The sequence below is a fragment of the Thermobia domestica genome, chromosome 6, assembly GCF_964235325.1.
Source record: "Thermobia domestica chromosome 6, izTheDome1.hap1.1, whole genome shotgun sequence".
NCBI lineage: Eukaryota > Metazoa > Arthropoda > Insecta > Zygentoma > Lepismatidae > Thermobia > Thermobia domestica.
Window position 1 is genome coordinate 16,846,907 of NC_137459.1, and position 14,415 is coordinate 16,861,321.

The 14,415-nt window shown below is 38.2% G+C and overlaps 1 protein-coding gene across 5 annotated transcripts in view; it reads right to left on the reverse strand.

Moving 5' to 3' along the window:
- LOC145687854 (dnaJ homolog subfamily C member 25 homolog) overlaps positions 1-14,415 on the reverse strand; it is a 315,599-nt gene that overhangs the window by 108,560 nt on the left and 192,624 nt on the right. For all 5 annotated transcript variants that reach the window (XR_014131802.1, XR_014131799.1, XR_014131801.1 and 2 more), the window contains exon 6: positions 7,685-7,985. The gene's annotated coding sequence lies outside the window, so the exon portion shown is untranslated. The remainder of the gene's footprint in view (positions 1-7,684; positions 7,986-14,415) is intronic.

A 14,415-nucleotide genomic window follows, 5' to 3' on the forward strand; every position in this document is an offset into this window, starting at 1 on the left:
ATCGAAATTCAACCCCGCACCAGAGCATGGGGAGATAAAAATGATGGAAAATGAGCGATATCAGAGAGCGCTTATGTAATATTAAAAAGTGACTGACTAACGGAACATATTACTAATTTTTCTTATTTTAACACAGCGAAGCAGGTAATTGACGGTAGTCAATATCGAATATTGCCGTCGTTCCCATACAATCCCTCATTTTCAAAGTAAAACTACCATTTTTATGATGGCCCATATTAAAACTACGCACAGAATGAAAAGTATTTTTTTTATACTATCCTTTCTGTGATTCATATTTCCAGTAATTTTTATTTACTTTTTTAATTATTAAATACAGTTTATATAGGTGGCGCTACATTCCCAAGATTCTGGAAGAACAATCATATAGGAATCGTTTGCATTTATATATTTTCGTTCCTTCTAGAAACTTGCAGGTCTAATGCACTGTTGGGAATTTCGCATTCGCATTCGCATTCGGATGAGATGGAAGCACAACTGATTATTTTGCATAGGAATTGCATGACACAAGCAGCCAGTAGTACGGAGACTAGTGTTTCTCGACTGTCTAGTTACGACTTTATTTTTGTTAGTAGCAAGACACCGTATATTGTTAATTTAAGTTTGAGATGGATAAAAATATCTAACATTAAAAATTATATTTAGCCTCATTCCAGAGCAGTTTGCGTCAACACAACGACATTTTTGCGTTTTACTTTGCTATAATCATGACAGGGGCTATAATTGTTTGTTGCATGTTTTGCATTATGTTAAGATACGCAAATTTTTGGAGGACCAATATGGAATGAGGTACATGCTATCCTAATTTCGTACGAGGCAAAAAACGTAATCAGCTAGCTTACTGTAACATTTAAAATTTTCTACGCAACTAGTGTGTTTACAATAACACAATAGTTTGGAAATAATTCAAAATAATCCAAGAAAACGCCAATGAAAATATAAAATGGTTTTAGCAATACAATATCCAATGTTAAAGCTATGTATTAATTTTGTTTGGAAGGATCAAAAATGGCGGATAAATTGACCGTTAGTTTTCTCTATATAAGTATTTCTTAGTTTAAGTCGAACAGAGGGTTTCAAATTCACATAAAAACACTAAACACATAAAATCAATAGTATATTCATTTATTGAAAACAAATAATTGCAACTAAAATTTGCATTTGTTCAGTCCGTATTTGATTTATCTTATTTAAGGCGTTGCACAACACTGTAACTCTCAATAAGATCACAGAACATGTTAGTTATAAAAGTAGAAATGGCGATATAGATTTATAAAATTCTAATCCGATGTCAATATTTCCTTTTTAATATTTATTATCAATGTTATTGTATATTATAAAATCTAACTAGAATATTTTTCAAAAAAGTACAGGGAAGTGATGAAACTATGAATATGTCAGGCCGGAAGTAGAATGTTCGGGAATGATGGTGGGCATATCTTTCGAGATCCAAATCTACAAGAATCAGATAAATAAACTTGTCACTGGGTCTTATAAGATATTTAGGCCTATATGTATAATTATTGTAAGTTGCTTTTATGTGAACCAGTAAGATTAGTTAATTAATTTTCACATTAAAATACTTTTACCAATCCTGTTAAATGTACTCTGTGTTCATAATTGCCTTCAGGTTTTACAACTGCTGAATAGCAGATTGACATGTCCTAGAAGAGGCCACGGTGGCTCAGTGATTGAGTGTTCACCTCTAGTGTGTGGGGTCCTTGCTTCGATCTCAGCTTGCGCCAAGTGAACTTTGCGGCGGACAAACAGTGTGCGCGAGTTTTCTCGGGGTTCTTCCGTTTTCTCCCACTTTCTTCATTTCTCATCATCATCATCTTCTTCTTTAGCACACAGGGCATAAACGTGGGACGTAAAACAAAGATTTCATTTAATTTCATGTCCTAGGAGTATCATCCTCTGAACCACAGTTAACCACGAATATAGATCAGGACGCTGCAAGAGGATAACCTAGTTTTTCACATATGTTGTCGGTGCCAAAATGTGTTTTCATTACTATTAGTGTATGACATCCTGTCTTCCCCTAGTGAGTTTCAAACACACAAAAAAGAACAGCTACAAGCCATGCATAAACACCACAGAACAATAATGTTACATTCTGCAAACTTAGTTGTTAGGGTCGCTAAGATGTATAGTGACAATCACGATGACGTTTAAGTCCAAGTTCAGTCCATTGGCATGGAATGAAAAAGGATGCGGTGCGAAGAGTGTGATATTGCTGATTTTTGTCATTACATTTTCATTGAAATGCGTACCCTAAGGGAGAAGGTAATTCAAACACTTACCAAAAAATCTTATTTGCTTCTTTTATACCTATTTTCTTTGCGTTCCCTGATAAAACATGAAAATAATCTAAGTTTAATATCCCATAACCATACTCTCTACACCAAAGAAAATGTCAATGAGTGAAAGGAAGTGAACGGTAATAGAAGAAGTGGTAGAACGAAGGAAATGAGGAACCACGATACTAAGGCAGGGTCAGCCCCTTTCTGAATACACCACTGACTCAGAGTGTTAGTTGTAATCTCTGATTAGTTTCTGCTGGTGTTGAGAGGGAGAGAAACTGTGTGCACAACACTATTTTTTTATTTATTTATATTTACGAGGAATTACACTTGTTTCAATTTCATTTTCAGTCAATTCGCTAACGCCCTAGCGCTTGGTGCGAGCGGTCCCGCTTTCGATTCACGGTGAGGGCACTCGGTCGAAAAAGTGAAAAAAAGTTTTTCCCATAGCATCCATCCTGAATGAGCTTTTACTGGGTTTTCCTCATTCACACCAGGCAAATACCGGGATGGTAACTAACTTATAGGTTCCAGGTCGCTTCCTTCTTTTCCCAGTCCTTCCTTCCTTCCATTTCCCCGGATTTTGTGCTCGCCGATGGACGTCATCTCTCAAACGGGACAGGCTAAATGGCCTTAAATGCCGAAAGCCCAGAAATATAAATCCTAAATCGTAAATACCTAAATTTTATTTTCTTACTCACTACCTTTCTTCTACGTAAAATCCTTATTTTCAGGCTTTGCTAATTCGCATTAATACACATTTTGCACAAATTATATAACTGTCCGAAGTCTTACCTTTCAAATTTTACTTTTTTTTTTTTTTTTTTTTTTTTTTTTTACCTCAGGCTTTCTTCCAAATGTAATGGGGCTGCAGTGAGGCACTATTTGTTAAGGACATCCCATAAACAACAGTTACATATAAACGCAATTTATTTTTTTTTTATCTTAGCACAGAAAACGACAAATTCCCTTTGAAGCATACCTGGAAGGAACACTGTTTCAACCCCATACTTGTAAAAGAAATAATAATAATAATAAAATAAGAGCATATAGAGAATCATGCTTTATTCGTAATTACCAGGGCCTTACTTAACTTGTTTGCCGGCCCGAGGCATTATAAAAATGACCCTTCCTCTCGTCAACAAATACCGATAATAAAATTGATTTGAGACAGTAGCTGATGATGACACCAAGCTGATGGTGAGAAAATAAGCCAAGCTCAAGAATAATAATGTTTTCCACTACAATGAAACACTTATAATTTTCTTGCGTTGGCAGCTGGGTTGACAAACTTTAAGAAATTGAATGTAAACCTGTAAGTTAGTCAACATTGGAAAGATTTTCAAATTATGATAAAAGAACGTGGTTTCAACAATAAAAGAAAGGCGAGAAATAATGATTATAAATGCATAAGTAAAATATTAATTATACGTTCTTGTCATTTGGATATTGACAAATATTAAAATCACATGACATATTCACATCTGCATTCATAATGAATTTCTAAAATTTTCTGAAGAGTGTGAAAAAAAAAACTGGTCTGAAAAAAATTGTCGCCTTCCGAAACTTGCCAACCCCGGCCATGCTCCATGTTGGCGATGAATAAATACGGCTCTGTAAGTTGGGATACGGACAAAATCTCGCGGCCGAAACATCGCCACCCAAAATCTCGCCGCCCAAAACCTCGCGGGACAAAATCTCGCCGGGCTAAAACCTCGCCTGGGCAAAACCTCGCCGCCCAAAACCTCGCGAACCAAAATTTCGCTTCGCCAAAACCTTGCGGGATATGTCTCTTGAAAACGGCTCTTATTTGCAAAAGAATGCATAATAATCGCTTTTGGCTGTTGGAATGCTCTGCCCAAGCAGCTTAATAAAAATTCAGTGTAATATAACAATACTGCTGCTTTTCTTATAAGTAAAAAGAAAAAAAGCTTGGTGTGGTGAGAGTAGGGGCGCCGAAATCTCTAGCCACTCCCCCTCCCTTTTGTTGTGCCGTCAAAGTGAAATTATTAAAGACATCCTAGGCTCGAAACTCATCTATGTTGATGTCAGGTTTTGGTCAGGCGAGATTTTGGGTATGGCGATATCTTGGGGCGCGAGGTTTTGGCCCGGCCAGATTTTGACCCGCGATGTTTTGGGAGGCGAGGTTTTGGCCAGGCGAGGTTTCGGCCCAGCGAGATTTTGGGCTGCGAGGTTTAGGGAGGCGAGGTTTTGGACAGGCGGGGTTTTGGCCAGGCGAGATTTTGTCCCGCGAGGTTTTGGGCGGCGAGGTTTTGGTCCGCGAGGTTATCGCCGCGAGGTTTTGTACCCAAACACTGTAAGTTACCGCTTCTTGTAAAGTCAACAAAGTCAAGCAGTGCCAAGTCTGGTCAGAGAAAAGATGACTGACTTTTTACACTCACTGTAGATACTTTTGCGTTTCGGCATTCATCCATCGTCTTAGAACACATTGGGAGCCACTTGAAAGAAAGAAATGGCGAGCTTCTCTTTAGAAAGCAAGCATTAACAACGACTGGAGCAGATGCCTTGACCACACATCATTCCAAAGGCATGGGTGCCATAAGTTGACTGGGAGGCACAGAATCCTAAAGTTATTTTTGAATGTCTCCATCCATAGCTCCACATTCCTTGTCCATTTTGCGTTCATGCCTTTGGCATTTTTCGACGAAATAAGATGCTCATCAAACCTAGATGGATCCCTTACATATCCTCGTCTACATCCCGACTCGAAAGGCTGTCGGGAGCCTTTGGAAGGCTTTGGGTGCTCTTACAGAAGACAGTTGGAAGTCACTTTAACAGTTTCACTTATTAGCTGGTCATCGGAATCACCGAGACTTGGTTACGTCAAGAAGTCAGCAAAGAAGAAACAGACACGGGCAAGATAATTTTCTGCAGAACCTGAATTCTTTATCTATTTCTATCCAACAACCAGTCTTTCTCAAGGAATACTGCCTACCCTTCTCTTTATATGTCTACAAAGTAGCATGAAAATACAGGGTGTAATCAAAGTCCCTTGTCATTGGACAACTTCGTTATGATCGCAGGCAGAAAATTTTAAGGTAGTAAAGTTTCTGGAAATGGTAGGTTTTCAATCTAAAGTGTAAGAATTTTTTTTAAATCGGACCAGCAGTTTTGGCTGTACATTGGTAGTCGTTCCAATGGTAATTGATAAAGCAATGTTGCCAGTCATAGGGTTACAATAGAAGCATTAGTTCACGCAATAATTGAATGGAAAGCGGACAAAAGTTATATCGCAGAGAAGAAATAAAAATACTACAAATCTCAGTTGCGATCATTTAGCATCGGGGATGCAAAGGCGGGCCGGGGTAGGAGAGATGCAATTTGCAACGATCTGAAAGTTGATTTTAGAAGTCATGGTTAAGATGCGAAATACATAAAGCAGTTAAAACTACATCTGATACTGTTGTTTACGAAGTTTACTGGACAGATTGATTCCAGTTTACTGGAGAGAGTTCCAATGTGAATTCAAACTCTGGAGCAATTTCATCCAAACTTGGTAGACATATAATTTTTCAATCTGGAAAAAATACCGTGGCAGAAATACAATTGAAAGGGTGGGAGTTAAAAAGAGTGATATGTGAAAACAATGTAAAATGACTGATAGTGTGCAGTCCATAGTTTCCGAAGTTGCTGAAATGAATAGTGACGCTCACAACTTCTTATAAGTACAAATTCATCCCAATCAACAGACGGTGAATGGGAGGTGAAAATAAAATGTCAAAAATGAGATTTGTGTCGAATTCGTAGTTTTCGGTGTCGAATAAGCACATGATCCTTTTGAAATGACTTTTGAAAAATAGTATCCACTTCAAGCTGGATTCTTTAACCACAAAAATTTGTTTAAAGGCGTATACTGTGTGATAGGATGTTTCAATATATTAAAAGTAGAGTATATTCTGAATTTTTATTATTACTTTTTATTGAAATATATATTCTAAGAAGGAAGGGGATTCAAATATTTCCCATAAATCTATTCTTCCCCTGCGAAGAACGGGCATTTCAGCTATAAATGTAACCAAGAAAGTTCAGTCCCTTCTTGTGGAGGTTTGTGTTCAATTGGCCGTCACACCGTGAGTTGAATGCAAATGGAGATAAGACGAAGCTCAGTTGTTGGTGCGGGTATATCCAAAATACTACCTGGTTGTGGCAGTTCAGTTACACCGTGAACTTGCCTAAGGACAGAGTGAAGTTGGGACCTCCACAGAGCCTCACAATGAGTTTAAACTGAGGTCAAATGCCGCTCCAGAGAGTATAAGATATGTCAGGCCTTTGGTGAGGGTGTCGTGACTAAGAGGACAGTGCAGCTGCGGCTTAGCAAGTTTAGGGACGGTGACGAAACACCCGAAGACGCACGACGTACCGGAAGAACAACATATGTACAAAATGAATATCTTCAGACAGCAATTGAGGCGAACAGTGGCCAGACATGTGAGGAACTAGGACTACGATATAGTGTGAGTGGACAAACCATTCGGCAGCACCATCATCAACTTGGGATGCACTACAAGTTGGGTCCATGGGTCCCACATGATTTGATTCCGGGCCAGAAGGCAACGCGAACAGACACCTGTGTTTCTTTGCTGTCTCGTCTGAGGAAGAATCCATTTCTGGTCAGGGTGTTGACATGTGATGAGAAGTGGGTCCTGTACGAAGCTCCACGGCGCCGTCATCATTGGTTAGAATTCATGAACTGGTTCCAAAACAGCCGAAACAAGCAATGCACCAGAAGAAGGTCCTCCTGTTTTGGTGGACTGCTTGCGGCGTTGTGCATCGGAAACTGCTACCAGCTGGTCAGAACATCAATGCAACTGTGTAGTATCAGCAGTTGAGCCGTGTTCAAGAAAAACTCAAAACTCTGGAACCAGCACTTCAAAATTGCAAAGGTGTCCTCCTGTTACAATCAACGGCAAGCCCCACATGGCTAGGATGACTCGGGACACCATTCTATGCCTTGAATGGAAACACTATTGCATCCGTCATACTCCCCGGACATTGCATAGTCCGATTTTTATCTGTTCCATTCTGTTGACAACCACCTTAGAGGACGCCAGTTCAAATCCCTAGTAGAGGTGCAAAATGCACTTGATACCATCTTCGCTTCACGGCCCACCAAGTTCTACCGCGATGGAATCCAATGGCCTTCCAGAATGTGGCAGAGGGTCGTCTTTGCTGATGGGGACTATTTTGATCTTCCACGTATGTCTTAAGTGACATATGGATGTTTGATGGTGGTGGGTGAAAAAGCGACAGAACTTCCTTGGTTACCTTTAAAGTACATATATAAGAAAATTAATAATATTGTACCTTTGATTTTTTAGAGCAAATTAAAACATATTGCTTACCTTTAGTTGGCCATCCTTGTAAAGAGATCAACAGTCAAAGTAGCACAATTGTTTGCTATCTTTGCCAGCACACATACTTCACGAAAAGTGTATAGAACGAATGGTGAACTTTGAAAATAATGCACTTCACTTACAAACACAGAGCAACCAACTGCATCCACTAGAATCACTTACACTTATACAAAATACGTAAAGATGAAACGTAATCACTCAATATTAAACTTAGACACACTGCACTATATGGTGATGCCATTTTCAGAACCCCTTCGCTTTAATCCTGGAACACAAATATTAGAACGACCTGAAAACAATGAACATATATCAGTATTTGTTAATAAGATTCTGAAATTTTATTTTAAATCATAGACATATTTCAGATTCAGTATTTCAAGAGTTATTTTCTTAAAACACTCCTTTGTTTAAAAAATGTTAGGTCAATTAAATTACATATAGTCATTAAACAAGAAATTTATAGGGTTGTTCGAAAGTATGGAAACAGGAATAAAACGTTACCTTGAAAGCCACAATATTAGATTCGAAACATTAGAAAAAGGGTTTAAAAAAGTACCGTTTTCTGGTAGAGTATGCTCTCAAAACCAATTACAGTTAACTATTAATAAAAACAGAATAAAAAATAATTACACTGATATATTTCTGAGAGCATATGCTATCGGGAAAATAGTGCCATATTTTATGGTTCCAGTTTAGAATTTTTGACTCAGTTCAATAATGGAGTTTTCAAGACTGCCCCTAAGAACCTAACGTACCCTGCCATGCTTGTCCCCTTTACCAAATCACATTCAAAGACATTGATTTTATAATTTGTACTCCGTTCCGGTATAATTTACGTATTTCAAACACTTTCGAACCACCTTTTATAATCTCTTGGCGGGAGCTCACGTGGTTCGGATTCCACGTTAATCAGTAGGTCCACTCTCATATAGCCTCGCCGCTGAACGGGACGTTAAACTCAAAATCAACAACAACACCTTTTATAATCATTTTCCCTGAATCGTGACATGAAGTAATTGTAACAATTTTGATCTTAAAGGATTACTTCTTCTGGATCTATAGCCATTTTTTGTTTATATATTTCTTTCCACCAATATGTCTAATTGCACTGTATGCGTATTAGAAGTACCTGGTCTCAATTCACGGTAGAACAAGTTCTCCTTAGTGAGATCTTACTTAAGTTCTGTTGACAGTAAAATTCTTGAATGGAGACCAGAGTCGCTTCCTTCCCAAAACCTCTGTTTTATGTTTAATAAAGAAAATAGTTGCCGACTAGTATGATCAATAGGCTTAGCTCACTAAACAAACATCACAAAACGTATCAGCTTTAAACTTCACTTTTGGGCATGAAACGCAGCTCCCTCGTAGACAAGCGGTCAGCGTACGCCTCCTGTGGCGTGGACGATCTGGGTTTGATTCCCGGCGGAATCTCATGCGTTTCGGAGCCCGCGTTACCTATATGCCTCTTATAGCCAGGCTTCTCAAAGGAACGCTAAACTCAAAAACAAAACAAATCAAGACGGATGACCACATAACGAGGAAACGAGAGAGCCCTGAGAAAACCCACGCACAGGTGTTTGTTCATCACAAGGACCACTTGGTGGGCGTTGGGATAGAACTAGGGACTCCATACACTAGAGGTGAGCACTTTACCACTGAGCCACGGCACCCACGTTCCGAAGGAAATGCATGTTTGTAACACTGTAGAGTCTTTAGTTTGTAACACTCTGTAATAAATGTTTCGCCTGACATGCAGATTTTAAATACGGTATCATCTGACAGTACAGTTTGAAAAATGTAACTTCATATTGGGTTAACATAGTGTTGGTAGGTTTCCTTAAGAAAATTTCCCTCGACTGAGATAAAACGTTCCCTTTCCTTTCCAAATTCTCTTTAGTTTGTTGACTGTCCAATTCCCATGACGGAAATTATGTGATAATATTAATTTAGTTATATTACAGGAAGTGCCAATCACATTTATTTATTCATTTGCTTTTTGTTTATATATTGTTTACATTTTCCTTAACGTTTTTTTTTTATTTTTACAAAAAATACAAATACACCCAGCTAACAATGAGTGCAAATTATGCTACTTTGAACTCATACACACCAATTATTATTATTGTATTTGTTTATTTCTAAAGAACGAAGGCAATTTAACCATTTATATTGGTCAAATAGCAAGCGAGAGAATTCCCCCGGATTTTTACGTTTTATGGAAAAATTTCCCTTTTTGCTAAATTTATCTACGAAATTTCCATAGATTAGGGAAATTTCCCTCAAGCTGCGAACACTGGGTTGGCAACGCTGTACATCTCTTGGTGTTGCTGGGTATCTTAAACAATTTTTACCTGTTGATGTTTGCTTTATACAGAATTTCAGCGTTTTCTATCTATTAGTTTAGATGTAACACGGTTGTCTCAAGCTTCAAAAAAATATGGTCAATTTAAATAGTATGTAGTCCAGATATAGGCTTATATGCTACAGTACATACCTAGATACATACCTGCCTGTCTGCTTGCGGGTATTATAGGGTTTTCTCATAGTTCGAATGCTTTGTATAATAACGTGGAAATTCAATTCCAATCACTAAATATGAACGTCGACACATTTTAAAGTCCTGACAGAGCGCTGTCGGGAAGCAGAGCATTTTCTCCAAATTCGGGATTGATCAGGTAGTAACTCTGGAGCTACTCCATAGATACCTACTGTTAGCATAGGTCACTATGCGCCTTTGGTGTGGAGGACCCGGGCCATGTTCTCCGGAGACCTGCCCTGGTTTAGTAGCTACTACGCGGGTTTTTTATGAACAGTCCTGTGTTCGATTTCCAGAAAGATAGACTTGAAATATTGGAAAGTATTCACTGATTTGGATTCCATCTTAAATTGTGGGCCCAGAGTGAATAGGATTCCATATTAAACTGTACTTATGAAACACGAACATAATTACATGAGTAGTCTCTCAGAAGATAGTCCAAAAGGAAATCAGCCTCCAAGAGTAAACATTTCCCTTTATTGATTTTTCCCAGGGAAATTACTAATGTCATACTGTTAGGTTGCAAATAAAATATTGACATCTCCTCCATCACCGTAACATAAACGTAATATAATCACATTTATATTTTTCTACTTAACATATGGCCTAATTATGTCATTTTTAAAGAATAGTGAATTGGAAAAAGAAATCTTGAACGTCCCATGATTATGACCTTAAGGCAAGTGAGTAATTATGGAAGAATTAGTGAAATGAGACTGTGGAAGGAAACCGGAGTACTCCGAGAAAACCCGCGGATACGATGTTCCACCGCAAAACTTACTTGACCGGTGATCGAACAAGGGACCGCCCGAACCACAGGTAAGTGTTGTACCACTGATCCACTGTTATCCCACAATAATAAATTAGAAACACTATTATATAATATGGCAGCTTCGTATTAGGTTAGAATACGAGTAAACTTTAAATTAAAAAAAATAAATGTATTACAGAAAATATGCAAGTAACAAGGAAAATGGGAACAAGTGTAATTATCCGTAAAATATACGAACATAACTGTTGTTGTTCAGAAATACAATGTACTACACTGTGAATTTTCTACCTACAATTTCCTCCCCCCTCCCCCTCCATTCCATTCAACTGTAACCAAAGCCTCTCTAGGAAGTATGTTTTAACCTTAAAACAAAGAACAATGCATCATACGTATACAAAAATACACTTACATTAATAATAATTTACGTAAATAATATATATATAAAATTATTAAATGAAGATGGCGTGCAGAAGCAAGCATTTGAAATTTATCTTCTACTTTCGCAACCTTTTACATTTTTAGTTCTTATGGAAGATAAAACAGAGACAGAAAATTCATTAAACTGATAACTGTATTTTTTAAAAATAAATTTGACCTACATAGCCATTCTTTACCTTCAATAACGTATTCTCCTACTGAATGTAGTCTTCCATGATTTATCTAGGCTAAGCAGTTGCGCAGAGGTCGTCAGAAATCTGCTTTACTTACTGGTTGGAAATGATAAAAACATTTTAGTTATCAATATTATCCACTCTGAAAGTAATTTAAAACAGAAAACAGCTACAGTCTGTAGTTGTATGTACACAAAACAATAGTAACACTCAAACTGAATTTGGTCCAGTGATGCCAACCTGAAACTTTATAAAATCCTTTCTCGAGAGTCAGAAATTCATATTTTACTCTAGAATTTCCCACGCTATACTAATTACCAAAAGTTCAATAATATGAAAATAAAAACTACTCTATGTCACTCACATTCTTCAATACAGGGTGTTTCAAAAGTACAATACCGTCTCTTTTAAAACCCGCACTGATGCATTTATATTGAATTTGATGTAAGAAATATACAACATGGCTAGGAGCACACCTTTTGGATGATGATTCGCGGACGGCCGCCATCTTGAACTTCAGTTTTTTTTTATTTCAAACGATAGGTAGGTCATGTGATACACGACCTTAGGCTAGAATTTGCTCAGGATGTTAAATCTGAAATCAGATTTCATGTATCTTTATTTCGTGAGAAGTTATGGAGAACGATAATTGATGTTCACCTGTTACACAATGTGCTCTACATGTGCTCCGTGCTGGACAATGCACGTGTGCAGACGCCTCTCCCAATTGCTATGAACACGGAGCAGAGTAGCTGGGGAAATTTGCTCACAGGCAGTCATACGGATGCCATTTGTGCCTCTGTAGCACCCTGTACACTAAACTGGGATTCATATCACATTGCACGAAGAGACGAAGTGTGTTCGAGAAGGATGCCAACACTACCGTAGCTATTGTGTCCTCCGTCCGTCGTCCACTACGCGGTCTGTCCCCGACCGTGCATGTCACTTCAAATTTGGTTAATAACTGTGTCACTGCAACATGTGACACAGAGTGACGTGGATGACGCTGATTGAAATCGGCTGCTACTGCACGAGCACTTCACCCACCCCACAGTTTGACGATCTGGATGCGTTCCTCAGTTGTTAACGATATGGTTCACCACCTGCAAAGAGAGGAATAATCACCAAATAAAGAGGAAATGAAATGAAATCTTTCAGTTTTGAGTTGAGTTGAGTTGATTTTGAGTTTAACGTCCCGTTCAGTAGCGAGGCTATATGAGACGTGGACCTACTGATTAACGTGGAATCCGAACCACATGAGCTCCCACCGGGAAACGAACCCGGGTCTCCCACGCCACAGGCACGTGTATGCTAACCGCTTAGCCACGAAGGAGTTCTTTTTCAGTTTTACGTCCCACGGTATGCCGGTTAGGCTAAAGGAGACTGTGATTATGAGAAATGAATGAAATGGTGGAATGAAGAAAGTGGGAGGAAACGGGAGAACCTCGAAAAAACCCATGATGTCCACCAGAAAATCCACACGGCGCGAGCTGGGATCAAACTAGGGGCCCCAATCTTCGAAGGTGAACAATCTGCCACTGAGCCATCGCGCTTCCCCAAATAAAGATGAATAACTTCTCACCAAATAAAGACAAATGAAATCTGATTTCAGATGGCATCCTGAGTAAATTCTAGCCTAAGTTCATGTATCACATGGTCCACTTATCGTTTGAAATAAAAAAAAATGAAATTCAAGATGGCGGCATTCAAGGTGGCAACCGTCCACGAACCACTATCCAAAAGGTGTGCCCCTAGCCGTATTGTATATTACCTACATCAAGTTCAATATAAATACATCCGTGCGAATTTTAAACGGGGTGTTAGGAGACTTTTAAAACACCCTGTATATGAGTAAATTATGCGTAAATTCCGATTATCTACGTTTATAAAAATCATCTTCCTTAAGTCAAATAGGTAATTACAAGTGTTGAGGAAAACAACTACATTTTGATGTCAGAATTTAGCTTCTTCCATCTCAATTTTGTATTGTAATCTTCTACTGAACCTAATGAAAGTAGACCAGTTTCAGTCTTCACTTATTTCATATGGATTGGAATGAATGTTTCCGAAATTGGCGGTCGATTGATTCGTATTTTACTTTCTTCCGTAGAGAACCATTTACTGTATGTTCTCTAATGCTTTTTTGAGCTTTCCAAGTCATGGTATAAATTACTTCTACACTAGCATGCATTTTGCAGTAACAACATTTGATAATAAGCGTTGATTTCATGTTTGCTGAAGACTCATTACTTTACTCGATGGTTATAGAGAATTTTTGTTGACACTGATGAAGTAAATGTGAGAAAAATCCAATATATGATGTCAATTTCTAGGAAAATTCCCTTTCCCCTATTCGATAAATTAGTGCCAAAAAATCCCACAAAATGCTATTTTTCCTATGGGTTGGCATCACTGGTTTGGTCCAATAAATGTACGCCTATACAAAATTTTAAAGAAAAGAATGAAAGTAAGGACCACTGCATTAAGTTTTCTCGCTCTTAATTCTTAACTTAGCGCGTTTAGCCCGGACGTGCGCCACCGGTCGCGCATGTTCTACAAAATAAGGTAATTAAAGTAACGCAGTTGGAAAAGCGTTACTTTCATAATTTTTTTAAAAAAAGAATTCAAATTTCAGGGAATTTTGGGATTTTTATGAAGCAATCCATTCTGAGGTGCCTCTTTGGACATAAAATACTATTTTTCTGGAATTTCCATGTATTTGGATTCCTTTGACACCGGTGGCTCATGGCGACCAGTGTTTATTGTACCATAAGCCTAGTGTTTCACCAGTGGCGCACAA